Below are 26,915 nucleotides of genomic sequence, written 5' to 3'. Positions count from 1 at the left end.
TATGTTAAGAAACGATGTTGTTTACATTTGAAATACTTAAAAACTGATAACTGCTCAAGGAAAGAAGAAAAAAGGTACTGAACCATGCTGAAACTCGGGACCTTTAGATCTTCAGTCTAATGCTCTCCCAACTGAGCTATTTCGGCAAAGTCTGTGTATGGCAAAAGTCACTAAGACCTCAACTGAGCTATGTTTGCATGGTTACACAAGGTTTTGTATCAATATTTTTCTGTCATCATGATTGCATGAAATGAAAAGAAAATATGTGTTTTATACTATAAATATATCCATTACAAACCCTTAATCAAACATTTAAGTAAAAGCTTTAACAAATTGTGGTCAGGAAGCATTGTTAGATTACTTCAAATTTTCATAATAGTTAGAGTAGCATGACTTACAACATTAAAACAATATTTAAGCTGTATTTATGCACCGTGTTGTTAATTAAACATTCTCATCATTTAGAAGTTACTACTGAATACTCAACTATGTTAAGAAATGATGTTGATTAAATTTGAAATAATTAAATTCTGATCACTACTCAAGGAAAAAAGAAAAAATGCACTCAAACATGCCGAAACCCGGGATCGAACCAGGGACCTTTAGATCTTCAGTCTAACGCTCTCCCAACTGAGCTATTTCGGCAAAGTATGTCTATGACAAAAGTCACTAAGACCTCAACTGAGCTATGTTTGCATGGTTAGACAAGGTTTAGTATCAATATTTTTCTGTCATCATGATTGCATGAAATGAAAAGAAAATATGTGTTTTATACTGTATAACCCTTAATTATACATTTAAGTAAAAGTATTAACAAATTGTGGTCAGGAAGTATTGTTAGATTACTTTAATTTTTCATAATAGAGTAGCATGACGGACAACATGAAAACAATATTTAAGCTGTATTTATGCACCGTGTTGTTAAATAAACATTTCTCATCATTTAGAAGTTACTACTGAATACTCAACTATATTAAGAAATGATGTTGTTTAAATTTGAAATAATTAAATTCTGATCACTACTCAAGGAAAAAAGAAAAATGCACTCAAACATGCCGAAACCCGGGATCGAACCAGGGACCTTTAGATCTTCAGTCTAACGCTCTCCCAACTGAGCTATTTCGGCAAGGTCGGAGTATGGCATAAGTCACTAAGACCTCAACTGAGCTATGTTTGCATGGTTACACAAGGTTAAGTATCAATATTTTTCTGTCATCATGATTGCATGAAATGAAGAGAAAAGATGTGTTTTATACTGTAAATATATAAATTACAAACCCTTAATCGTACATTTAAGTAAAAGTTTTAACAAATTGTGGTCATCAAGCAGTTAGTTTACTTCAAATTTTCATAATAGAGTAGCATGATGGACAACATGAAAACAATTTTTAAGCTGTATTTATGCACCGTGTTGTTAACTAAACATTCACATCATTTAGAAGTTACTACTGAATACTCAACTATGTTAAGAAACGATGTTGTTTACATTTGAAATACTTAAAAACTGATAACTGCTCAAGGAAAGAAGAAAAAAGGTACTGAAACATGTTGAAACTCGGGACCTTTAGATCTTCAGTCTAATGCTCTCCCAACTGAGCTATTTCGGCAAAGTCTGTGTATGGCAAAAGTCACTAAGACCTCAACTGAGCTATGTTTGCATGGTTACACAAGGTTTAGTATCAATATTTTTCTGTCATCATGATTGCATGAAATGAAAAGAAAATATGTGTTTTATACTGTATAACCCTTAATTATACATTTAAGTAAAAGTTTTAACAAATTGTGGTCAGGAAGCATTGTTAGATTACTTCAAATTTTCATAATAGAGTAGCATGACGGACAACATGAAAACAATATTTAAGCTGTATTTATGCACCGTGTTGTTAAATAAACATTCTCATCATTTAGAAGATACTACTGAATACTCAACTATGTTAAGAAATGATGTTGATTAAATTTGAAATAATTAAATTCTGATCACTACTCAAGGAAAAAAGAAAAAATGCACTCAAACATGCCGAAACCCGGGATCGAACAAGGGACCTTTAGATCTTCAGTCTAACGCTCTCCCAACTGAGCTATTTCGGCAAAGTACGTGTATGACGAAAGTCACTAAGACCTCAACTGAGCTATGTTTGCATGGTTAGACAAGGTTTAGTATCAATATTTTTCTGTCATCATGATTGCATGAAATGAAAAGAAAATATGTGTTTTATACTGTTTAACCCTTAATTATACATTTAAGTAAAAGGATTAACAAATTGTGGTAAGGAAGCATTGTTAGATTACTTCAATTTTTCATAATAGAGTAGCATGACGGACAACATGAAAACAATATTTAAGCTGTATTTATGCACCGTGTTGTTAAATAAACATTCTCATCATTTAGAAGTTACTACTGAATACTCAACTATGTTAAGAAACGATGTTGTTTACATTTGAAATACTTAAAAACTGATAACTGCTCAAGGAAAGAAGAAAAAAGGTACTGAACCATGCTGAAACTCGGGACCTTTAGATCTTCAGTCTAATGCTCTCCCAACTGAGCTATTTCGGCAAAGTCTGTGTATGGCAAAAGTCACTAAGACCTCAACTGAGCTATGTTTGCATGGTTACACAAGGTTTTGTATCAATATTTTTCTGTCATCATGATTGCATGAAATGAAAAGAAAATATGTGTTTTATACTATAAATATATCCATTACAAACCCTTAATCAAACATTTAAGTAAAAGCTTTAACAAATTGTGGTCAGGAAGCATTGTTAGATTACTTCAAATTTTCATAATAGTTAGAGTAGCATGACTTACAACATGAAAACAATATTTAAGCTGTATTTATGCACCGTGTTGTTAAATAAACATTCTCATCATTTAGAAGATACTACTGAATACTCAACTATGTTAAGAAATGATGTTGATTAAATTTGAAATAATTAAATTCTGATCACTACTCAAGGAAAAAAGAAAAAATGCACTCAAACATGCCGAAACCAGGGATCGAACCAGGGACCTTTAGATCTTCAGTCTAACGCTCTCCCAACTGAGCTATTTCGGCAAAGTATGTCTATGACAAAAGTCACTAAGACCTCAACTGAGCTATGTTTGCATGGTTAGACAAGGTTTAGTATCAATATTTTTCTGTCATCATGATTGCATGAAATGAAAAGAAAATATGTGTTTTATACTGTATAACCCTTAATTATACATTTAAGTAAAAGTATTAACAAATTGTGGTCAGGAAGCATTGTTAGATTACTTCAATTTTTCATAATAGAGTAGCTTGACGGACAACATGAAAACAATATTTAAGCTGTATTTATGCACCGTGTTGTTAAATAAACATTCTCATCATTTAGAAGTTACTACTGAATACTCAACTATATTAAGAAATGATGTTGTTTAAATTTGAAATAATTAAATTCTGATCACTACTCAAGGAAAAAAGAAAAATGCACTCAAACATGCCGAAACCCGGGATCGAACCAGGGACTTTTAGATCTTCAGTCTAACGCTCTCCCAACTGAGCTATTTCGGCAAGGTCGGAGTATGACATAAGTCACTAAGACCTCAACTGAGCTATGTTTGCATGGTTACACAAGGTTAAGTATCAATATTTTTCTGTCATCATGATTGCATGAAATGAAGAGAAAAGATGTGTTTTATACTGTAAATATATAAATTACAAACCCTTAATCGTACATTTAAGTAAAAGTTTTAACAAATTGTGGTCAGGAAGCAGTTAGTTTACTTCAAATTTTCATAATAGAGTAGCATGATGGACAACATGAAAACAATTTTTAAGCTGTATTTATGCACCGTGTTGTTAACTAAACATTCACATCATTTAGAAGTTACTACTGAATACTCAACCATGTTAAGAAACGATGTTGTTTACATTTGAAATACTTAAAAACTGATAACTGCTCAAGGAAAGAAGAAAAAAGGTACTGAAACATGTTGAAACTCGGGACCTTTAGATCTTCAGTCTAATGCTCTCCCAACTGAGCTATTTCGGCAAAGTCTGTGTATGGCAAAAGTCACTAAGACCTCAACTGAGCTATGTTTGCATGATTACACAAGGTTTAGTATCAATATTTTTCTGTCATCATGATTGCATGAAATGAAAAGAAAATATGTGTTTTATACTGTATAACCCTTAATTATACATTTAAGTAAAAGTTTTAACAAATTGTGGTCAGGAAGCATTGTTAGATTACTTCAAATTTTCATAATAGAGTAGCTTGACGGACAACATGAAAACAATATTTAAGCTGTATTTATGCACCGTGTTGTTAAATAAACATTCTCATCATTTAGAAGATACTACTGAATACTCAACTATGTTAAGAAATGATGTTGATTAAATTTGAAATAATTAAATTCTGATCACTACTCAAGGAAAGAAGAAAAAAGGTACTGAAACATGTTGAAACTCGGGACCTTTAGATCTTCAGTCTAATGCTCTCCCAACTGAGCTATTTCGGCAAAGTCTGTGTATGGCAAAAGTCACTAAGACCTCAACTGAGCTATGTTTGCATGGTTACACAAGGTTTAGTATCAATATTTTTCTGTCATCATGATTGCATGAAATGAAAAGAAAATATGTGTTTTATACTGTGTAACCCTTAATTATACATTTAAGTAAAAGTTTTAACAAATTGTGGTCAGGAAGCATTGTTAGATTACTTCAAATTTTCATAATAGAGTAGCATGACGGACAACATGAAAACAATATTTAAGCTGTATTTATGCACCGTGTTGTTAAATAAACATTCTCATCATTTAGAAGATACTACTGAATACTCAACTATGTTAAGAAATGATGTTGATTAAATTTGAAATAATTAAATTCTGATCACTACTCAAGGAAAAAAGAAAAAATGCACTCAAACATGCCGAAACCCGGGATCGAACAAGGGACCTTTAGATCTTCAGTCTAACGCTCTCCCAACTGAGCTATTTCGGCAAAGTACGTGTATGACGAAAGTCACTAAGACCTCAACTGAGCTATGTTTGCATGGTTAGACAAGGTTTAGTATCAATATTTTTCTGTCATCATGATTGCATGAAATGAAAAGAAAATATGTGTTTTATACTGTTTAACCCTTAATTATACATTTAAGTAAAAGGATTAACAAATTGTGGTAAGGAAGCATTGTTAGATTACTTCAATTTTTCATAATAGAGTAGCATGACGGACAACATGAAAACAATATTTAAGCTGTATTTATGCACCGTGTTGTTAAATAAACATTCTCATCATTTAGAAGTTACTACTGAATACTCAACTATGTTAAGAAATGATGTTGTTTAAATTTGAAATAATTAAATTCTGATCACTACTCAAGGAAAAAAGAAAAATGCACTCAAACATGCCGAAACCCGGGATCGAACCTGGAACCTTTAGATCTTCAGTCTAACGCTTTCCCAACTGAGCTATTTCTGCAAGGTCGGAGAATGGCATAAGTCACTAAGACCTCAACTGAGCTATGTTTGCATGGTTACACAAGGTTAAGTATCAATATTTTTCTGTCATCATGATTGCATGAAATGAAGAGAAAAGATGTGTTTTATACTGTAAATATATAAATTACAAACCCTTAATCGTACATTTAAGTAAAAGTTTTAACAAATTGTGGTCAGGAAGCAGTTAAATTACTTCAAATTTTCATAATAGAGTAGCATGATGGACAACATGAAAACAATTTTTAAGCTGTATTTATGCACCGTGTTGTTAAGTAAACATTTTCATCATTTAGAAGATACTACTGAATACTCAACTATGTTAAGAAATGATGTTGTTTACATTTGAAATAATTTAATACTGATAACTACTCAAGGAAAAAAGAAAAAATGTACTCAAACATGCTGAAACCCGGGACCTTTAAATCTTCAGTCTAACGCTCTCCCAACTGAGCAATTTCGTCAAAGTCTGTGTATGGCAAAAGTCACTAAGACCTCAACTGAGCTATATTTGCATGGTTACACAAAGTTTAGTATCAATATTTTTCTGTCATCATGATTGCATGAAATGAAGATAAAAGATGTGTTTTATACTGTAAATATATAAATTACAAACCCTTAATCATACATTTAAGTAAAAGTTTTAACAAATTGTGGTCAGGAAGCAGTTAGTTTACTTCAAATTTTCATAATAGAGTAGCATGATGGACAACATGAAAACAATTTTTAAGCTGTATTTATGCACCGTGTTGTTAACTAAACATTCTCATCATTTAGAAGTTACTACTGAATACTCAACTATGTTAAGAAATGATGTTGTTTACATTTGAAATACTTAAAAACTGATAACTGCTCAAGGAAAGAAGAAAAAAGGTACTGAAACATGTTGAAACTCGGGACCTTTAGATCTTCAGTCTAATGCTCTCCCAACTGAGCTATTTCGGCAAAGTCTGTGTATGGCAAAAGTCACAAAGACCTCAACTGAGCTATGTTTGCATGGTTACACAAGGTTTAGTATCAATATTTTTCAGTCATCATGATTGCATGAATTGAAAAGAAAATATGTGTTTTATACTATAAATATATCCATTACAAACCCTTAATCATACATTTAAATAAAAGCTTTAACAAATTGTGGTCAGGAAGCATTGTTAGATTACTTCAAATTTTCATAATAGTTAGAGTAGCATGACTTACAACATGAAAACAATATTTAAGCTGTATTTATGCACCGTGTTGTTAATTAAACATTCTCATCATTTAGAAGTTACTACTGAATACTCAACTATGTTAAGAAATGATGTTGATTAAATTTGAAATAATTAAATTCTGATCACTACTCAAGGAAAAAAGAAAAAATGCACTCAAACATGCCGAAACCCGGAATCGAACAAGGGACCTTTAGATCTTCAGTCTAACGCTCTCCCAACTGAGCTATTTCGGCAAGGTCAGTGTATGGCAAAAGTCACTAAGACCTCAACTGAGCTAATTTTGCATGGTTACACAAGGTTAAGTATCAATATTTTTCTGTCATCATGATTGCATGAAATGAAGAGAAAAGATGTGTTTTATACTGTAAATATATAAATTACAAACCCTTAATCGTACATTTAAGTAAAAGTTTTAACAAATTGTGGTCAGGAAGCAGTTAGTTTACTTCAAATTTTCTTAATAGAGTAGCATGATGGACAACATGAATACAATTTTTAAGCTGTATTTATGCACCGTGTTGTTAAATAAACATTCTCATCATTTAGAAGTTACTACTGAATACTCAACTATGTTAAGGAACGATGTTGTTTACATTTGAAATACTTAAAAACTGATAACTGCTCAAGGAAAGAAGAAAAAAGGTACTGAACCATGCTGAAACTCGGGACCTTTAGATCTTCAGTCTAATGCTCTCCCAACTGAGCTATTTCGGCAAAGTCTGTATATGGCAAAAGTCACTAAGACCTCAACTGAGCTATGTTTGCATGGTTACACAAGGTTTTGTATCAATATTTTTCTGTCATCATGATTGCATGAAATGAAAAGAAAATATGTGTTTTATACTATAAATATATCCATTACAAACCCTTAATCAAACATTTAAGTAAAAGCTTTAACAAATTGTGGTCAGAAAGCATTGTTAGATTACTTCAAATTTTCATAATAGTTAGAGTAGCATGACTTACAACATGAAAACAATATTTAAGCTGTATTTATGCACCGTGTTGTTAATTAAACATTCTCATCATTTAGAAGTTACTACTGAATACTCAACTATGTTAAGAAATGATGTTGATTAAATTTGAAATAATTAAATTCTGATCACTACTCAAGGAAAAAAGAAAAAATGCACTCAAACATGCCGAAACCCGGGATCGAACCAGGGACCTTTAGATCTTCAGTCTAACGCTCTCCCAACTGAGCTATTTCGGCAAAGTATGTCTATGACAAAAGTCACTAAGACCTCAACTGAGCTATGTTTGCATGGTTAGACAAGGTTTAGTATCAATATTTTTCTGTCATCATGATTGCATGAAATGAAAAGAAAATATGTGTTTTATACTGTATAACCCTTAATTATACATTTAAGTAAAAGTATTAACAAATTGTGGTCAGGAAGCATTGTTAGATTACTTCAATTTTTCATAATAGAGTAGCATGACGGACAACATGAAAACAATATTTAAGCTGTATTTATGCACCGTGTTGTTAAATAAACATTCTCATCATTTAGAAGTTACTACTGAATACTCAACTATATTAAGAAATGATGTTGTTTAAATTTGAAATAATTAAATTCTGATCACTACTCAAGGAAAAAAGAAAAATGCACTCAAACATGCCGAAACCCGGGATCGAACCTGGAACCTTTAGATCTTCAGTCTAACGCTCTCCCAACTGAGCTATTTTTGCAAGGTCGGAGAATGGCATAAGTCACTAAGACCTCAACTGAGCTATGTTTGCATGGTTACACAAGGTTAAGTATCAATATTTTTCTGTCATCATGATTGCATGAAATGAAGAGAAAAGATGTGTTTTATACTGTAAATATATAAATTACAAACCCTTAATCGTACATTTAAGTAAAAGTTTTAACAAATTGTGGTCAGGAAGCAGTTAAATTACTTCAAATTTTCATAATAGAGTAGCATGATGGACAACATGAAAACAATTTTTAAGCTGTATTTATGCACCGTGTTGTTAAATAAACATTCTCATCATTTAGAAGATACTACTGAATACTCAACTATGTTAAGAAATTATGTTGTTTACATTTGAAATAATTTAATACTGATAACTACTCAAGGAAAAAAGAAAAAATGTACTCAAACATGCTGAAACCCGGGACCTTTAAATCTTCAGTCTAACGGTCTCCCAACTGAGCAATTTCGTCAAAGTCTGTGTATGGCAAAAGACACTAAGACCTCAACTGAGCTATATTTGCATGGTTACACAAAGTTTAGTATCAATATTTTTCTGTCATCATGATTGCATGAAATGAAGAGAAAAGATGTGTTTTATACTGTAAATATATAAATTACAAACCCTTAATCATACATTTAAGTAAAAGTTTTAACAAATTGTGGTCAGGAAGCAGTTAGTTTACTTCAAATTTTCATAATAGAGTAGCATGATGGACAACATGAAAACAATTTTTAAGCTGTATTTATGCACCGTGTTGTTAACTAAACATTCTCATCATTTAGAAGTTACTACTGAATACTCAACTATGTTAAGAAATGATGTTGTTTACATTTGAAATACTTAAAAACTGATAACTGCTCAAGGAAAGAAGAAAAAAGGTACTGAAACATGTTGAAACTCGGGACCTTTAGATCTTCAGTCTAATGCTCTCCCAACTGAGCTATTTCGGCAAAGTCTGTGTATGGCAAAAGTCACAAAGACCTCAACTGAGCTATGTTTGCATGGTTACACAAGGTTTAGTATCAATATTTTTCTGTCATCATGATTGCATGAATTGAAAAGAAAATATGTGTTTTATACTATAAATATATCCATTACAAACCCTTAATCATACATTTAAGTAAAAGCTTTAACAAATTGTGGTCAGGAAGCATTGTTAGATTACTTCAAATTTTCATAATAGTTAGAGTAGCATGACTTACAACTTGAAAACAATATTTAAGCTGTATTTATGCACCGTGTTGTTAAATAAACATTCTCATCATTTAGAAGTTACTACTGAATACTCAACTATGTTAAGAAATGATGTTGTTTAAATTTGAAATAATTAAATTCTGATCACTACTCAAGGAAAAAAGAAAAATGCACTCAAACATGCCGAAACCCGGGATCGAACCAGGGACCTTTAGAACTTCAGTATAACGCTCTCCCAACTGAGCTATTTCGGCAAGGTCGGAGTATGGCATAAGTCACTAAGACCTCAACTGAGCTATGTTTGCATGGTTACACAAGGTTAAGTATCAATATTTTTCTGTCATCATGATTGCATGAAATGAAGAGAAAAGATGTGTTTTATACTGTAAATATATAACTTACAAACCCTTAATCGTACATTTAAGTAAAAGTTTTAACAAATTGTGGTCAGGAAGCAGTTAGTTTACTTCAAATTTTCATAATAGAGTAGCATGATGGACAACATGAAAACAATTTTTAAGCTGTATTTATGCACCGTGTTGTTAACTAAACATTCTCATCATTTAGAAGTTACTACTGAATACTCAACTATGTTAAGAAACGATGTTGTTTACATTTGAAATACTTAAAAACTGATAACTGTTCAAGGAAAGAAGAAAAAAGGTACTGAAACATGTTGAAACTCGGGACCTTTAGATCAACAGTCTAATGCTCTCCCAACTGAGCTATTTCGGCAAAGTCTGTGTATGGCAAAAGTCACTAAGACCTCAACTGAGCTATGTTTGCATGGTTACACAAGGTTTAGTATCAATATTTTTCTGTCATCATGATTGCATGAAATGAAAAGAAAATATGTGTTTTATACTGTATAACCCTTAATTATACATTTAAGTAAAAGTTTTAACAAATTGTGGTCAGGAAGCATTGTTAGATTACTTCAAATTTTCATAATAGAGTAGCATGACGGACAACATGAAAACAATATTTAAGCTGTATTTATGCACCGTGTTGTTAAATAAACATTCTCATCATTTAGAAGATACTACTGAATACTCAACTATGTTAAGAAATGATGTTGATTAAATTTGAAATAATTAAATTCTGATCACTACTCAAGGAAAAAAGAAAAAATGCGCTCAAACATGCCGAAACCCGGGATCGAACAAGGGACCTTTAGATCTTCAGTCTAACGCTTTCCCAACTGAGCTATTTCGGCAAAGTATGTCTATGACAAAAGTCACTAAGACCTCAACTGAGCTATGTTTGCATGGTTAGACAAGGTTTAGTATCAATATTTTTCTGTCATCATGATTGCATGAAATGAAAAGAAAATATGTGTTTTATACTGTTTAACCCTTAATTATACATTTAAGTAAAAGGATTAACAAATTGTGGTCAGGAAGCATTGTTAGATTACTTCAATTTTTCATAATAGAGTAGCATGATGGACAACATGAAAACAATATTTAAGCTGTATTTATGCACCGTGTTGTTAAATAAACATTCTCATCATTTAGAAGTTACTACTGAATACTCAACTATGTTAAGAAATGACGTTGTTTAAATTTGAAATAATTAAATTCTGATCACTACTCAAGGAAAAAAGAAAAATGCACTCAAACATGCCGAAACCCGGGATCGAACCTGGAACCTTAAGATCTTCAGTCTAGCGCTCTCCCAACTGAGCTATTTCGGCAAGGTCGGAGTATGGCATAAGTCACTAAGACCTCAACTGAGCTATGTTTGCATGGTTACACAAGGTGAAGTATCAATATTTTTCTGTCATCATGATTGCATGAAATGAAGAGAAAAGATGTGTTTTATACTGTAAATATATAAATTACAAACCCTTAATCGTACATTTAAGTAAAAGTTTTAACAAATTGTGGTCAGGAAGCAGTTAAATTACTTCAAATTTTCATAATAGAGTAGCATGATGGACAACATGAAAACAATTTTTAAGCTGTATTTATGCACCGTGTTGTTAAATAAACATTCTCATCATTTAGAAGATACTACTGAATACTCAACTATGTTAAGAAATGATGTTGTTTACATTTGAAATAATTTAATACTGATAACTACTCAAGGAAAAAAGAAAAAATGTACTCAAACATGCTGAAACCCGGGACCTTTAAATCTTCAGTCTAACGCTCTCCCAACTGAGCAATTTCGTCAAAGTCTGTGTATGGCAAACGTCACTAAGACCTCAACTGAGCTATATTTGCATGGTTACACAAAGTTTAGTATCAATATTTTTCTGTCATCATGATTGCATGAAATGAAGAGAAAAGATGTGTTTTATACTGTAAATATATAAATTACAAACCCTTAATCATGCATTTAAGTAAAAGTTTTAACAAATTGTGGTCAGTAAACAGTTAGTTTACTTCAAATTTTCATAATAGAGTAGCATGACGGACAACATGAAAACAATATTTAAGCTGTATTTATGCACCGTGTTATTAAATAAACATTCTCATCATTTAGAAGATACTACTGAATACTCAACTATGTTAAGAAATGATGTTGTTTACATTTGAAATAATTAATTACTGATAACTACTCAAGGAAAAAAGAAAAACGTACTCAAACATGCTGAGACCCGGGACATTTAGATCTTCAGGTTAATGCTCTCCCAACTGAGCTATTTCGGCAAAGTCTGTGTATGGCAAAAGTCACTAAGACCTCAACTGAGCTATGTTTGCATGGTTACACAAGGTTTAGTATCAATATTTTTCTGTCATCATGATTGCATGAATTGAAAAAAAAATATGTGTTTTATACTATAAATATATCCATTACAAACCCTTAATCAAACATTTAAGTAAAAGCTTTACCACATTGTGGTCAGGAAGCATTGTTAGATTACTTCAAATTTTCATAATAGTTAGAGTAGCATGACGGACAACATGAAAACAATATTTAAGCTGTATTTATGCACCGTGTTGTTAATTAAACATTCTCATCATTTAGAAGTTACTACTGAATACTCAACTCTGTTAAGAAATGATGTTGATTAAATTTGAAATAATTAAATTCTGATCACTACTCAAGGAAAAAAGAAAAAATGCACTCAAACATGCTGAAACCCGGGATCGAACCAGGGACCTTTAGATCTTCAGTCTAACGCTCTCCCAACTGAGCTATTTCAGCAAAGTATGTCTATGACAAAAGTCACTAAGACCTCAACTGAGCTATGTTTGCATGGTTAGACAAGGTTTAGTATCAATATTTTTCTGTCATCATGATTGCATGAAATGAAAAGAAAATATGTGTTTTATACTGTATAACCCTTAATTATACATTTAAGTAAAAGTATTAACAAATTGTGGTCAGGAAGCATTGTTAGATTACTTCAATTTTTCATAATAGAGTAGCATGACGGACAACATGAAAACAATATTTAAGCTGTATTTATGCACCGTGTTGTTAAATAAACATTCTCATCATTTAGAAGTTACTACTAAATACTCAACTATATTAAGAAATGATGTTGTTTAAATTTGAAATAATTAAATTCTGATCACTACTCAAGGAAAAAAGAAAAATGCACTCAAACATGCCGAAACCCAGGATTGAACCAGGGACCTTTAGATCTTCAGTCTAACGCTCTCCCAACTGAGCTATTTCGGCAAGGTCGGAGTATGGCATAAGTCACTAAGACCTCAACTGAGCTATGTTTGCATGGTTACACAAGGTTAAGTATCAATATTTTTCTGTCATCATGATTGCATGAAATGAAGAGAAAAGATGTGTTTTATACTGTAAATATATAAATTACAAACCCTTAATCGTACATTTAAGTAAAAGTTTTAACAAATTGTGGTCAGGAAGCAGTTAGTTTACTTCAAATTTTCATAATAGAGTAGCATGATGGACAACATGAAAACAATTTTTAAGCTGTATTTATGCACCGTGTTGTTAACTAAACATTCTCATCATTTAGAAGTTACTACTGAATACTCAACTATGTTAAGAAACGATGTTGTTTACATTTGAAATACTTAAAAACTGATAACTGCTCAAGGAAAGAAGAAAAAAGGTACTGAAACATGTTGAAACTCGGGACCTTTAGATCTTCAGTCTAATGCTCTCCCAACAGAGCTATTTCGGCAAAGTCTGTGTATGGCAAAAGTCACTAAGACCACAACTGAGCTATGTTTGCATGGTTACACAAGGTTTAGTATCAATATTTTTCTGTCATCATGATTGCATGAAATGAAAAGAAAATATGTGTTTTATACTGTATAAACCTTAATTATACATTTAAGTAAAAGTTTTAACAAATTGTGGTCAGGAAGCATTGTTAGATTACTTCAAATTTTCATAATAGAGTAGCATGACGGACAACATGAAAACAATATTTAAGCTGTATTTTTGCACCGTGTTGTTAAATAAACATTCTCATCATTTAGAAGATACTACTGAATACTCAACTATGTTAAGAAATGATGTTGTTTACATTTGAAATAATTAAATACTGATAACTACTCAAGGAAAAAAGAAAAACGTACTCAAACATGCTGAGACCCGGGACATTTAGATCTTCAGGTTAATGCTCTCCCAACTGAGCTATTTCGGCAAAGTCTGTGTATGGCAAAAGTCACTAAGACCTCAACTGAGCTATGTTTGCATGGTTACACAAGGTTTAGTATCAATATTTTTCTGTCATCATGATTGCATGAATTGAAAAAAATATATTTGTTTTATACTATAAATATATCCATTACAAACCCTTAATCAAACATTTAAGTAAAAGCTTTACCACATTGTGGTCAGGAAGCATTGTTAGATTACTTCAAATTTTCATAATAGTTAGAGTAGCATGACGGACAACATGAAAACAATATTTAAGCTGTATTTATGCACCGTGTTGTTAATTAAACATTCTCATCATTTAGAAGTTACTACTGAATACTCAACTATGTTAAGAAATGATGTTGTTTAAATTTGAAATAATTAAATTCTGATCACTACTCAAGGAAAAAAGAAAAATGCACTCAAACATGCCGAAACCCGGGATCAAACCAGGGACCTTTAGATCTTCAGTCTAACACTCTCCCAACTGAGCTATTTCGGCAAGGTCAGTGTATGGCAAAAGTCACTAAGACCTCAACTGAGCTATGTTTGCATTGGAACACAAGGTTAAGTATCAATATTTGTCTGTCATCATGATTGCATGAAATGAAGAGAAAAGATGTGTTTTATACTGTAAATATATAAATTACAAACCCTTAATCATACATTTAAGTAAAAGTTTTAACAAATTGTGGTCAGGAAGCAGTTAGTTTACTTCAAATTTTCATAATAGAGTAGCATGATGGACAACATGAAAACAATTTTTAAGCTGTATTTATGCACCGTGTTGTTAAATAAACATTCTCATCATTTAGAAGTTACTACTGAATACTCAACTATGTTAAGAAACGATGTTGTTTACATTTGAAATACTTAAAAACTGATAACTGCTCAAGGAAAGAAGAAAAAAGGTACTGAAACATGCTGAAACTCGGGACCTTTAGATCTTCAGTCTAATGCTCTCCCAACTGAGCTATTTCGGCAAAGTCTGTGTATGGCAAAAGTCACTAAGACCTCAACTGAGCTATGTTTGCATGGTTACACAAGGTTTTGTATCAATATTTTTCTGTCATCATGATTGCATGAAATGAAAAGAAAATATGTGTTTTATACTATAAATATATCCATTACAAACCCTTAATCAAACATTTAAGTAAAAGCTTTAACAAATTGTGGTCAGGAAGCATTGTTAGATTACTTCAAATTTTCATAATAGTTAGAGTAGCATGACTTACAACATGAAAACAATATTTAAGCTGTATTTATGCACCGTGTTGTTAATTAATCATTATCATCATTTAGAAGTTACTACTGAATACTCAACTATGTTAAGAAATGATGTTGATTAAATTTGAAATAATTAAATTCTGATCACTACTCAAGGAAAAAAGAAAAAAATGCACTCAAACATGCCGAAACCCGGGATCGAACAAGGGACCTTTAGATCTTCAGTCTAACGCTCTCCCAACTGAGCTATTTCAGCAAAGTATGTGTATGACGAAAGTCACTAAGACCTCAACTGAGCTATGTTTGCATGGTTACACAAGGTTTAGTATCAATATTTTTCTGTCATCATGATTGCATGAAATGAAAAGAAAATATGTGTTTTATACTGTTTAACCCTTAATTATACATTTAAGTAAAAGTATTAACAAATTGTGGTCAGGAAGCATTGTTAGATTACTTCAATTTTTCATAATAGAGTAGCATGACGGACAACATGAAAACAATATTTAAGCTGTATTTATGCACCGTGTTGTTAAATAAACATTATCATCATTTAGAAGATACTACTGAATACTCAACTATGTTAAGAAATGATGTTGTTTACATTTGAAATAATTAAATACTGATAACTACTCAAGGAAAAAAGAAAAACGTACTCAAACATGCTGAGACCCGGGACATTTAGATCTTCAGGTTAATGCTCTCCCAACTGAGCTATTTCGGCAATGTCTGTGTATGGCAAAAGTCACTAAGACCTCAACTGAGCTATGTTTGCATGGTTACACAAGGTTTAGTATCAATATTTTTCTGTCATCATGATTGCATGAATTGAAAAGAAAATATGTGTTTTATACTATAAATATATCCTTTACAAACCCTTAATCATACATTTAAGTAAAAGCTTTAACAAATTGTGGTCAGGAAGCATTGTTAGATTACTTCAAATTTTCATAATAGTTAGAGTATCATGACTTACAACATGAAAACAATATTTAAGCTGTATTTATGCACCGTGTTGTTAATGAAACATTCTCATCATTTAGAAGTTACTACTGAATACTCAACTATGTTAAGAAATGATGTTGTTTAAATTTGAAATAATTAAATTCTGATCACTACTCAAGGAAAAAAGAAAAATGCACTCAAACATGCCGAAACCCGGGATCAAAGCAGGGACCTTTAGATCTTCAGTTTAACACTCTCCCAACTGAGCTATTTCGGCAAGGTCAGTGTATGGCAAAAGTCACTAAGACCTCAACTGAGCTATGTTTGCATTGGTACACAAGGTTAAGTATCAATATTTTTCTGTCATCATGATTGCATGAAATGAAGAGAAAAGATGTGTTTTATACTGTAAATATATAAATTACAAACCCTTAATCATGCATTTAAGTAAAAGTTTTAACAAATTGTGGTCAGCAAGCAGTTAGTTTACTTCAAATTTTCATAATAGAGTAGCATGATGGACAACATGAAAACAATTTTTAAGCTGTATTTATGCACCGTGTTGTTAAATAAACATTCTCATCATTTAGAAGTTACTACTGAATACTCAACTATGTTAAGAAACAATGTTGTTTACATTTGAAATACTTAAAAACTGATAACTGCTCAAGGAAAGAAGAAAAAAGGTACTGAAACATGCTGAAACTCGTGACCTTTAGATCTTCAGTCTAATGCTCTCCCAACTGAGCTATTTCAGCAAAGTCTGTGTATGGCTAAAGTCACTAAGACCTCAACTGAGCTATGTTTGCATGGTTACACAAGGTTTAGTATCAATATTTTTCTGTCATCATGATTGCATAAAATGAAAAGAAAATATGTGTTTTATACTATAAATATATCCATTGCAAACCCTTAATCAAACATTTAAGTAAAAGCTTTAACAAATTGTGGTCAGGAAGCATTGTTAGATTACTTCAAATTTTCATAATAGTTAGAGTAGCATGACTTACAACATGAAAACAATATTTAAGCTGTATTTATGCACCGTGTTGTTAATTAAACATTCTCATCATTTAGAAGTTACTACTGAATACTCAACTATGTTAAGAAATGATGTTGATTAAATTTGAAATAATTAAATTCTGATCACTACTCAAGGAAAAAAGTAAAAATGCACTCAAACATGCCGAAACCCGGGATCGAACCAGGGACCTTTAGATCTTCAGTCTAACGCTCTCCCAACTGAGCTATTTCAGCAAGGTCGGTCTATGGCAAAAGTCACTAAGACCTCAACTGAGCTATGTTTGCATGGTTACACAAGGTTAAGTATCAATATTTTTCTGTCATCATGATTGCATGAAATGAATTGAAAAGATATGTTTTACACTGTAAATATATAAATTACAAACCCTTAATCGTACATTTAAGTACAAGTTTTAACAAATTGTGGTCAGGAAGCATTGTCAGTTTACTTCAAATTTTCTTAATAGAGTAGCATGATGGACAACATGAAAACAATTTTTAAGCTGTATTTATGCACCGTGTTGTTAAATAAACATTCTCATCATTTAGAAGTTACTACTGAATACTCAACTATGTTAAGAAACGATGTTGTTTACATTTGAAATACTTAAAAACTGATAACTGCTCAAGGAAAGAAGAAAAAAGGTACTGAAACATGCTGAAACTCGGGACCTTTAGATCTTCAGTCTAATTCTCTCACAACTGAGCTATTTCGGCAAAGTCTGTGTATGGCAAATGTCACTAAGACCTCAACTGAGCTATGTTTGCATGGTTACACAAGGTTTAGTATCAATATTTTTCTGTCATCATGATTGCATGAAATGAAAAGAAAATATGTGTTTTATACTATTAATATATCCATTACAAACCATTAGTCAAACATTTAAGTAAAAGGTTTAACACATTGTGGTCAGGAAGCATTGTTAGATTACTTCAAATTTTCATAATAGTTAGAGTAGCATGACTTACAACATGAAAACAATATTTAAGCTGTATTTATGCACCGTGTTGTTGATTAAACATTCTCATCATTTAGAAGTTACTACTGAATACTCAACTATGTTAAGAAATGATGTTGTTTAAATTTGAAATAATTAAATTCTGATTACTACTCAAGGAAAAAAGAAAAATGCACTCAAACATGCCGAAACCCGGGATCAAACCAGGGACCTTTAGATCTTCAGTCTAACGCTCTCCCAACTGAGCTATTTCGGCAAGGTCGGTGTATGGCAAAAGTCACTAAGACCTCAACTGAGCTATGTTTGCATGGTTACACAAGGTTAAGTATCAATATTTTTCTGTCATCATGATTGCATGAAATGAAGAGAAAAGATGTGTTTTATACTGTAAATATATAAATTACAAACCCTTAATCGTACATTTAAGTAAAAGTTTTAACCAATTGTGGTCAGGAAGCAGTTAGTTTACTTCAAATTTTCATAATAGAGAAGCATGATGGACAACATGAAAACAATTTTTAAGCTGTATTTATGCACCGTGTTGTTAAATAAACATTCTCATCATTTAGAAGTTACTACTGAATACTCACCTATGTTAAGAAACGATGTTGTTTACATTTGAAATACTTAAAAACTGATAACTGCTCAAGGAAAGAAGAAAAAAGGTACTGAAACATGCTGAAACTCGGGACCTTTAGATCTTCAGTCTAACGCTCTCCCAACTGAGCTATTTCGGCAAAGTCTGTGTATGGCAAAAGTCACTAAGACCTCAACTGAGCTATGTTTGCATGGTTAGACAAGGTTTAGTATCAATATTTTTCTGTCATCATGATTGCATGAAATGAAAAGAAAATATGTGTTTTATACTGTATAACCCTTAATTATACATTTAAGTAAAAGTATTAACAAATTGTGGTCAGGAAGCATTGTTAGATTACTTCAATTTTTCATAATAGAGTAGCATGACGGACAACATGAAAACAATATTTAAGCTGTATTTATGCACCGTGTTGTTAAATAAACATTCTCATCATTTAGAAGTTACTACTGAATACTCAACTATGTTAAGAAATGATGTTGATTAAATTTGAAATAATTAAATTCTGATCACTACTCAATGAAAAAAGAAAAAATGCACTCAAACATGCCGAAACCCGGGATCGAATCAGGGACCTTTAGATCTTCAGTCTAACGCTCTCCCAACTGAGCTATTTCGGCAAGGTCGGTGTATGGCAAAAGTCACTAAGACCTCAACTGATCTATGTTTGCATGGTTACACAAGGTTAAGTATCAATATTTTTCTGTCATCATGATTGCATGAAATGAATTGAAAAGATATGTTTTATACTGTAAATATATAAATTACAAACCCTTAATCGTACATTTAAGTAAAAGTTTTAACAAATTGTTGTCAGGAAGCAGTTAGTTTACTTCAAATTTTCTTAATAGAGTAGCATGATGGACAACATGAAAACAATTTTTAAGCTGTATTTATGCACCGTGTTGTTAAAAAAACATTCTCATCATTTAGAAGTTACTACTGAATACTCAACTATGTTAAGAAACGATGTTGTTTACATTTGAAATACTTAAAAACTGATAACTGCTCAAGGAAAGAAGAAAAAAGGTACTGAAACATGCTGAAACTCGGGACGTTTAGATCTTCAGTCTAATGCTCTCCCAACTGAGCTATTTCGGCAAAGTCTGTGTATGGCAAATGTCATTAAGACCTCAACTGAGCTATGTTTGCATGGTTACACAAGGTTTAGTATCAATATTTTTCTGTCATCATGATTGCATGAAATGAAAAGAAAATATGTGTTTTATACTATAAATATATCCATTACAAACCCTTAATCAAACATTTAAGTAAAAGTATTAACAAATTGTGGTCAGGAAGCATTGTTAGATTACTTCAATTTTTCATAATAGAGTAGCATGACGGACAACATGAAAACAATATTTAAGCTGTATTTATGCACCGTGTTGTTAAATAAACATTTTCATCATTTAGAAGTTACTACTGAATACTCAACTATATTAAGAAATGATGTTGTTTAAATTTGAAATAATTTAATTCTGATCACTACTCAAGGAAAAAAGAAAAAAGCACTCAAACATGCCGAAACCCGGGATTGAACCAGGGACCTTTAGATCTTCAGTCTATCGCTCTCCCAACTGAGCTATTTCGGCAAGGTCGGAGTATGGGATAAGTCACTAAGACCTCAACTGAGCTATGTTTGCATGGTTACACAAGGTTAAGTATCAATATTTTTCTGTCATCATGATTGCATGAATTGAAGAGAAAAGATGTGTTTTATACTGTAAATATATAAATTACAAACCCTTAATCGTACATTTAAGTAAAAGTTTTAACAAATTGTGGTCAGGAAGCAGTTAGTTTACTTCAAATTTTCATAATAGAGAAGCATGATGGACAACATGAAAACAATTTTTAAGCTGTATTTATGCACCGTGTTGTTAACTAAACATTCTCATCATTTAGAAGTTACTACTGAATACTCAACTATGTTAAGAAACGATGTTGTTTACATTTGAAATACTTAAAAACTGATAACTGCTCAAGGAAAGAAGAAAAAAGGTACTGAAACATGTTGAAACTCGGGACCTTTAGATCTTCAGTCTAATGCTCTCCCAACTGAGCTATTTTGGCAAAGTCTGTGTATGGCAAAAGTCACTAAGACCTCAACTGAGCTATGTTTGCATGGTTACACAAGGTTTAGTATCAATATTTTTCTGTCATCATGATTGCATGAATTGAAAAGAAAATATGTGTTTTATACTATAAATATATCCATTACAAACCCTTAATCATACATTTAAGTAAAAGCTTTAACAAATTGTGGTCAGGAAGCATTGTTAGATTACTTCAAATTTTCATAATAGTTAGAGTAGCATGACTTACAACATGAAAACAATATTTAAGCTGTATTTATGCACCGTGTTGTTAATTAAACATTCTCATCATTTAGAAGTTACTACTGAATACTCAACTTTGTTAAGAAATGATGTTGATTAAATTTGAAATAATTAAATTCTGATCACTACTCAATGAAAAAAGAAAAAATGCACTCAAACATGCCGAAACCCGGGATCGCACCAGGGACCTTTAGATCTTCAGTCTAAAGCTCTCCCAACTGAGCTATTTCGGCAAGGTCGGTGTATGGCAAAAGTCACTAAGACCTCAACTGAGCTATGTTTGCATGGTTACACAAGGTTAAGTATCAATATTTTTCTGTCATCATGATTGCATGAAATGAATTGAAAAGATATGTTTTATACTGTAAATATATAAATTACAAACCCTTAATCGTACATTTAAGTAAAAGTTTTAACAAATTGTGGTCAGGAAGCAGTTAGTTTACTTCAAATTTTCTTAATAGAGTAGCATGATGGACAACATGAAAACAATTTTTAAGCTGTATTTATGCACCGTGTTGTTAAATAAACATTCTCATCATTTAGAAGTTACTACTGAATACTCAACTATGTTAAGAAACGATGTTGTTTACATTTGAAATACTTAAAAACTGATAACTGCTCAAGGAAAGAAGAAAAAAGGTACTGAAACATGCTGAAACTCGGGACCTTTAGATCTTCAGTCTAACGCTCTCCCAACTGAGCTATTTCGGCAATGTCTGTGTATGGCAAAAGTCACTAAGACCTCAACTGAGCTATGTTTGCATGGTTAGACAAGGTTTAGTATCAATATTTTTCTGTCATCATGATTGCATGAAATGAAAAGAAAATATGTGTTTTATACTGTATAACCCTTAATTATACATTTAAGTAAAAGTATTAACAAATTGTGGTCAGGAAGCATTGTTAGATTACTTCAATTTTTCATAATAGAGTAGCATGACGGACAACATGAAAACAATATTTAAGCTGTATTTATGCACCGTATTGTTAAATAAACATTCTTATCATTTAGAAGTTACTACTGAATACTCAACTATATTAAGAAATTATGTTGTTTAAATTTGAAATAATTAAATTCTGATCACTACTCAAGGAAAAAAGAAATATTCACTCAAACATGCCAAAACCCGGGATCGAACCAGGGACCTTTAGATCTTCAGTCTAATGGTCTCCCAACTGAGCTATTTCGGCAAGATCGGAGTATGGCATAAGTCACTAAGACCTCAACTGAGCTATGTTTGCATGGTTACACAAGGTTAAGTATCAATATTTTTCTGTCATCATGATTGCATGAAATGAAGAGAAAAGATGTGTTTTATACTGTAAATATATAAATTACAAACCCTTAATTGTACATTTAAGTAAAAGTTTTAACAAATTGTTGTCACGAAGCAGTTAGTTTACTTCAAATTTTCTTAATAGAGTAGCATGATGGACAACATGAAAACAATTTTTAAGCTGTATTTATGCACCGTGTTGTTAACTAAACATTCTCATCATTTAGAAGTTACTACTGAATACTCAACTATGTTAAGAAACGATGTTGTTTACATTTGAAATACTTAAAAACTGATAACTGCTCAAGGAAAGAAGAAAAAAGGTACTGAAACATGTTGAAACTCGGGACCTTTAGATCTTCAGTCTAATGCTCTCCCAACTGAGCTATTTCAGCAAAGTCTGTGTATGGCAAAAGTCACTAAGACCTCAACTGAGCTATGTTTGCATGGTTACACAAGGTTTAGTATCAATATTTTTCTGTCATCATGATTGCATGAAATGAAAAGAAAATCGGTGTTTTATACTGTAAATATATCCATTACAAACCCTTAGTCATACATTTAAGTAAAAGCTTTAACAAATTGTGGTCAGGAAGCATTGTTAGATTACTTCAAATTTTCATAATAGTTAGAGTAGCATGACTTACAACATGAAAACTATATTTAAGCTGTATTTATGCACCGTGTTCTTAATTAAACATTCTCATCATTTAGAAGTTACTACTGAATACTCAACTATGTTAAGAAATGATGTTGATTAAATTTGAAATAATTAAATTCTGATCACTACTCAATGAAAAAAGAAAAAATGCACTCAAACATGCCGAAACCCGGGATCGAACCAGGGACCTTTAGATCTTCAGTCTAACGCTCTCCCATCTGAGCTATTTCGGCAAGGTCGGTGTATGGCAAAAGTCACTAAGACCTCAACTGAGCTATGTTTGCATGGTTACACAAGGTTAAGTATCAATATTTTTCTGTCATCATGATTGCATGAAATGAATTGAAAAGATATGTTTTATACTGTAAATATATAAATTACAAACCCTTAATCGTACATTTAAGTAAAAAATTTAACAAATTGTGGTCAGGAAGCAGTTAGTTTACTTCAAATTTTCATAATAGAGTAGCATGATGGACAACATGAAAACAATTTTTAAGCTGTATTTATGCACCGTGTTGTTAAATAAACATTCTCATCATTTAGAAGTTACTACTGAATACTCAACTATGTTAAGAAACGATGTTGTTTACATTTGAAATACTTAAAAACTGATAACTGCTCAAGGAAAGAAGAAAAAAGGTACTGAAACATGCTGAAACTCGGGACCTTTAGATCTTCAGTCTAACGCTCTCCCAACTGAGCTATTTCGGCAATGTCTGCGTATGGCAAAAGTCACTAAGACCTCAACTGAGCTATGTTTGCATGGTTAGACAAGGTTTAGTATCAATATTTTTCTGTCATCATGATTGCATGAAATGAAAAGAAAATATGTGTTTTATACTGTATAACCCTTAATTATACATTTAAGTAAAAGTATTAACAAATTGTGGTCAGGAAGCATTGTTAGATTACTTCAAATTTTCATAATAGTTAGAGTAGCATGACTTACAACATGAAAACAATATTTAAGCTGTATTTATGCACAGTGTTCTTAATTAAACATTCTCATCATTTAGAAGTTACTACTGAATACTCAACTATGTTAAGAAATGATGTTGATTAAATTTGAAATAATTAAATTCTGATCACTACTCAATGAAAAAAGAAAAAATGCACTCAAACATGCCGAAACCCGTGATCGAACCAGGGACCTTTAGATCTTCAGTCTAACGCTCTCCCATCTGAGCTATTTCGGCAAGGTCGGTGTATGGCAAAAGTCACTAAGACCTCAACTGAGCTATGTTTGCATGGTTACACAAGGTTAAGTATCAATATTTTTCTGTCATCATGATTGCATGAAATGAATTGAAAAGATATGTTTTATACTGTAAATATATAAATTACAAACCCTTAATCGTACATTTAAGTAAAAAATTTAACAAATTGTGGTCAGGAAGCAGTTAGTTTACTTCAAATTTTCATAATAGAGTAGCATGATGGACAACATGAAAACAATTTTTAAGCTGTATTTATGCACTGTGTTGTTAAATAAACATTCTCATCATTTAGAAGTTACTACTGAATACTCAACTATGTTAAGAAACGATGTTGTTTACATTTGAAATACTTAAAAACTGATAACTGCTCAAGGAAAGAAGAAAAAAGGTACTGAAACATGCTGAAACTCGGGACCTTTAGATCTTCAGTCTAACGCTCTCCCAACTGAGCTATTTCGGCAATGTCTGTGTATGGCAAAAGTCACTAAGACCTCAACTGAGCTATGTTTGCATGGTTAGACAAGGTTTAGTATCAATATTTTTCTGTCATCATGATTGCATGAAATGAAAAGAAAATATGTGTTTTATACTGTATAACCCTTAATTATACATTTAAGTAAAAGTATTAACAAATTGTGGTCAGGAAGCATTGTTAGATTACTTCAATTTTTCATAATAGAGTAGCATGACGGACAACATGAAAACAATATTTAAGCTGTATTTATGCACCGTATTGTTAAATAAACATTCTTATCATTTAGAAGTTACTACTGAATACTCAACTATATTAAGAAATTATGTTGTTTAAATTTGAAATAATTAAATTCTGATCACTACTCAAGGAAAAAAGAAATATTCACTCAAACATGCCAAAACCCGGGATCGAACCAGGGACCTTTAGATCTTCAGTCTAATGGTCTCCCAACTGAGCTATTTCGGCAAGATCGGAGTATGGCATAAGTCACTAAGACCTCAACTGAGCTATGTTTGCATGGTTACACAAGGTTAAGTATCAATATTTTTCTGTCATCATGATTGCATGAAATGAAGAGAAAAGATGTGTTTTATACTGTAAATATATAAATTACAAACCCTTAATTGTACATTTAAGTAAAAGTTTTAACAAATTGTTGTCACGAAGCAGTTAGTTTACTTCAAATTTTCTTAATAGAGTAGCATGATGGACAACATGAAAACAATTTTTAAGCTGTATTTATGCACCGTGTTGTTAACTAAACATTCTCATCATTTATAAGTTACTACTGAATACTCAACTATGTTAAGAAACGATGTTGTTTACATTTGAAATACTTAAAAACTGATAACTGCTCAAGGAAAGAAGAAAAAAGGTACTGAAACATGTTGAAACTCGGGACCTTTAGATCTTCAGTCTAATGCTCTCCCAACTGAGCTATTTCAGCAAAGTCTGTGTATGGCAAAAGTCACTAAGACCTCAACTGAGCTATGTTTGCATGGTTACACAAGGTTTAGTATCAATATTTTTCTGTCATCATGATTGCATGAATTGAAAAGAAAATATGTGTTTTATACTATAAATATATCCATTACAAACCCTTAATCATATATTTAAGTAAAAGCTTTAACAAATTGTGGTCAGGAAGCATTGTTAGATTACTTCAAATTTTCATAATAGTTAGAGTAGCATGACTTACAACATGAAAACAATATTTAAGCTGTATTTATGCACCGTGTTGTTAATTAAACATTCTCATCATTTAGAAGTTACTACTGAATACTCAACTATGTTAAGAAATGATGTTGATTAAATTTGAAATAATTAAATTCTGATCACTACTCAATGAAAAAAGAAAAAATGCCCTCAAACATGCCGAAACATGGGATCGAACCAGGGACCTTTAGATCTTCAGTCTAACGCTCTCCCAACTGAGCTATTTCAGCAAGATCGGTGTATGGCAAAAGTCACTAAGACCTCAACTGAGCTATGTTTGCATGGTTACACAAGGTTAAGTATCAATATTTTTCTGTCATCATGATTGCATGAAATGAATTGAAAAGATATGTTTTATACTGTAAATATATAAATTACAAACCCTTAATCGTACATTTAAGTAAAAAATTTAACAAATTGTGGTCAGGAAGCAGTTAGTTTACTTCAAATTTTCATAATAGAGTAGCATGATGGACAACATGAAAACAATTTTTAAGCTGTATTTATGCACCGTGTTGTTAAATAAACATTCTCATCATTTAGAAGTTACTACTGAATACTCAACTATGTTAAGAAACGATGTTGTTTACATTTGAAATACTTAAAAACTGATAACTGCTCAAGGAAAGAAGAAAAAAGGTACTGAAACATGCTGAAACTCGGGACCGTTAGATCTTCAGTCTAACGCTCTCCCAACTGAGCTATTTTGGCAAAGTCTGTGTATGGCAAAAGTCACTAAGACCTCAACTGAGCTATGTTTGCATGGTTAGACAAGGTTTAGTATCAATATTTTTCTGTCATCATGATTGCATGAA

General features: G+C 31.8%; 15 non-coding genes across 15 annotated transcripts; all 15 read right to left on the bottom strand.

Moving 5' to 3' along the window:
- Positions 1-572: 572 nt before the first annotated feature.
- TRNAF-GAA (transfer RNA phenylalanine (anticodon GAA)) lies at positions 573-645 on the bottom strand. Its single transcript has one exon. It is a non-coding gene; the product is annotated as a tRNA-Phe (tRNA).
- Positions 646-1,053: 408 nt separating this feature from the next.
- On the bottom strand, positions 1,054-1,126 carry TRNAF-GAA (transfer RNA phenylalanine (anticodon GAA)). Its single transcript has one exon. It is a non-coding gene; the product is annotated as a tRNA-Phe (tRNA).
- An 889-nt stretch (positions 1,127-2,015) lies between these two features.
- TRNAF-GAA (transfer RNA phenylalanine (anticodon GAA)) lies at positions 2,016-2,088 on the bottom strand. The gene has a single exon. It is a non-coding gene; the product is annotated as a tRNA-Phe (tRNA).
- Positions 2,089-2,983: 895 nt separating this feature from the next.
- Positions 2,984-3,056, bottom strand: TRNAF-GAA (transfer RNA phenylalanine (anticodon GAA)). Its single transcript has one exon. It is a non-coding gene; the product is annotated as a tRNA-Phe (tRNA).
- Positions 3,057-3,463: 407 nt separating this feature from the next.
- Positions 3,464-3,536, bottom strand: TRNAF-GAA (transfer RNA phenylalanine (anticodon GAA)). Its single transcript has one exon. It is a non-coding gene; the product is annotated as a tRNA-Phe (tRNA).
- A 1,358-nt stretch (positions 3,537-4,894) lies between these two features.
- TRNAF-GAA (transfer RNA phenylalanine (anticodon GAA)) lies at positions 4,895-4,967 on the bottom strand. The gene has a single exon. It is a non-coding gene; the product is annotated as a tRNA-Phe (tRNA).
- Positions 4,968-6,835: 1,868 nt separating this feature from the next.
- Positions 6,836-6,908, bottom strand: TRNAF-GAA (transfer RNA phenylalanine (anticodon GAA)). The gene has a single exon. It is a non-coding gene; the product is annotated as a tRNA-Phe (tRNA).
- A 907-nt stretch (positions 6,909-7,815) lies between these two features.
- Positions 7,816-7,888, bottom strand: TRNAF-GAA (transfer RNA phenylalanine (anticodon GAA)). Its single transcript has one exon. It is a non-coding gene; the product is annotated as a tRNA-Phe (tRNA).
- Positions 7,889-12,657: 4,769 nt separating this feature from the next.
- Positions 12,658-12,730, bottom strand: TRNAF-GAA (transfer RNA phenylalanine (anticodon GAA)). Its single transcript has one exon. It is a non-coding gene; the product is annotated as a tRNA-Phe (tRNA).
- Positions 12,731-13,137: 407 nt separating this feature from the next.
- TRNAF-GAA (transfer RNA phenylalanine (anticodon GAA)) lies at positions 13,138-13,210 on the bottom strand. Its single transcript has one exon. It is a non-coding gene; the product is annotated as a tRNA-Phe (tRNA).
- A 1,374-nt stretch (positions 13,211-14,584) lies between these two features.
- On the bottom strand, positions 14,585-14,657 carry TRNAF-GAA (transfer RNA phenylalanine (anticodon GAA)). The gene has a single exon. It is a non-coding gene; the product is annotated as a tRNA-Phe (tRNA).
- Positions 14,658-17,511: 2,854 nt separating this feature from the next.
- Positions 17,512-17,584, bottom strand: TRNAF-GAA (transfer RNA phenylalanine (anticodon GAA)). The gene has a single exon. It is a non-coding gene; the product is annotated as a tRNA-Phe (tRNA).
- Positions 17,585-18,492: 908 nt separating this feature from the next.
- Positions 18,493-18,565, bottom strand: TRNAF-GAA (transfer RNA phenylalanine (anticodon GAA)). Its single transcript has one exon. It is a non-coding gene; the product is annotated as a tRNA-Phe (tRNA).
- An 889-nt stretch (positions 18,566-19,454) lies between these two features.
- On the bottom strand, positions 19,455-19,527 carry TRNAF-GAA (transfer RNA phenylalanine (anticodon GAA)). The gene has a single exon. It is a non-coding gene; the product is annotated as a tRNA-Phe (tRNA).
- Positions 19,528-23,350: 3,823 nt separating this feature from the next.
- Positions 23,351-23,423, bottom strand: TRNAF-GAA (transfer RNA phenylalanine (anticodon GAA)). Its single transcript has one exon. It is a non-coding gene; the product is annotated as a tRNA-Phe (tRNA).
- Positions 23,424-26,915: the final 3,492 nt, after the last annotated feature.

The sequence above is a fragment of the Taudactylus pleione genome, unplaced genomic scaffold (assembly GCF_031769625.1).
Source record: "Taudactylus pleione unplaced genomic scaffold, aTauple2 ptg000593l, whole genome shotgun sequence".
Classification (NCBI taxonomy): domain Eukaryota; kingdom Metazoa; phylum Chordata; class Amphibia; order Anura; family Myobatrachidae; genus Taudactylus; species Taudactylus pleione.
This window is presented reverse-complemented; position numbering and strand designations above follow the sequence as displayed.